General features: G+C 33.7%; 1 protein-coding gene across 1 annotated transcript in view; it reads right to left on the reverse strand.

Moving 5' to 3' along the window:
* The window catches only part of LOC107558357 (CLIP-associating protein 1-like), an 81556-nt gene that overhangs the window by 38820 nt on the left and 40955 nt on the right, over positions 1 to 1781 (reverse strand). The gene's annotated exons all lie outside the window — the stretch shown is intronic.

Raw genomic sequence — 1781 nt, forward strand, 5'->3', positions numbered from 1 at the left:
ACTTGTTGGGTCTTTCCCAAAAAGACTCATGGCTGTATTAGATCAAAAGGGTGCTTCTACTAAATACTGAGCAAAGGGTCTGAATACTTAGGACCATGTGATATTTCAGTTTTTCTTTTTTAATAAATCTGCAAAAATTCAACAATTCTGTGTTTTTCTGTCAATATGGGGTGCTGTGTGTACATTAATGAGGAAAAAAAAATAACTTAAATGATTTTAGCAAATGGCTGCAATATAACAAAGAGTGAAAAATTTAAGGGGGTCTGAATACTTTCCGTACCCACTGTATATATATATATATATACTACTAATGTTATTGTATGTTTGTATATATATATATATATAAATTATATATAATAACATTAGTAGTAGTAGTACTAGTGAACCTGTAATCTGTAAAATTATTTTAAATGAACAAACTAATTAGAAAAACATTCAAATCAACCAATCATATTGAGCAATAGAGAAAAGAACAAGAACCAAATAACATTATTATTATTATTATTTAAACTCAACTTTCCCTTTCAGGAAATTCATAAAATAACGTACATAAACATAAAATGTATAAAAATATAGAAATAATCTTTTAAATTATTTTAAATGAACAAACAAAACTTTGACCAAAAAACTCAACCAAACATAATGAACAACAGAGAAAAGAACAACAGTCCAAATAAACACACACACATTAGAAAAAAAATCACAAACAGTTACATGTTTCATCAGTGTTTGCAGGCCAGAAAATATTAAAGAAGAGAGCGGTCTAGATCCAGACAAACTATCAGCCTGCAGTGAATGAAGCTCATATCAGGACAACAACATGAAGACAAACAACCAGAGGAGCTGCAGCTGGATTCTGAGACATTTCGACCGGATCACATGAACGTGAGTGACGTGCAGCGCTGCTCACACGGATCACACAGCAAAGCCTTTTGACATAACGAAATAAATAAACGGCAAGCGCTAATTTCTCATAAAATCAAATTCATATCAAGCACATCAAGGTCAGCTCAGCAGAGCCATTTGGGTCCTACGGTTAGCTACGGTTCACTGTTGCTCCGGTCAGAAGAGAGCGGCGCGCGGACAGATGAAACTTTCAGTGAGAGAAAAACAATGGCATTCTCAAAAATTAGAAAAGTTGACGGGTCCTTAAAAAGACTAAAATTTAAGGCCATAAAAACTCTTGTTACAAGGAGGTCTTAAATTTGGGGCTGGAAAGACAAAGAATTGCGATATGGCTTAAAGGGATAGTTCACTCAAAAATTAAAATTAGCCCATGATTTACTCACCCTCAAGGCATCCCCGGTGTGTACGACTTCCTTCTTTCAGACGAATCCAATCGGAGTTACATTTAAAAAAATATCCTGGCTCTTCCAAGCTTTATAATGGAAGTGAATGGGTTTTATTTTTTTAATAGTCCAAAGGAAGACCAATAAAGCGCATCCATCCATCATAAAAAATGCCTCACATGGCTCCGGGGGGTAAATAAAGGCCTCCTGAAGCGAATCGATGCGTTTTTGTTAGACAAATATCCATATTTAAAACTTTATAAACCGTAATCTAGCTTCCGCTAACAGTCGTATGCACTAAAACAAAAATAATGTCTATTACTCCCTCTTTTAAGTTTTTCTGTAAAGAACGTAAAATATTTTATGACTCATTGATTTCAATCACTAGGAACAAGAAATGTATAAAAACGTCTCTCATATTAAAAAATGTTATTTGTAAAATGTAATGTTTTACCCTCCATGATGTATAGCTGTTATATGTATCCCCCATTT

This window comes from Sinocyclocheilus grahami, unplaced genomic scaffold, assembly GCF_001515645.1.
Source record: "Sinocyclocheilus grahami isolate Dianchi unplaced genomic scaffold, SAMN03320097.WGS_v1.1 scaffold643.1, whole genome shotgun sequence".
NCBI classification, from domain to species: domain Eukaryota; kingdom Metazoa; phylum Chordata; class Actinopteri; order Cypriniformes; family Cyprinidae; genus Sinocyclocheilus; species Sinocyclocheilus grahami.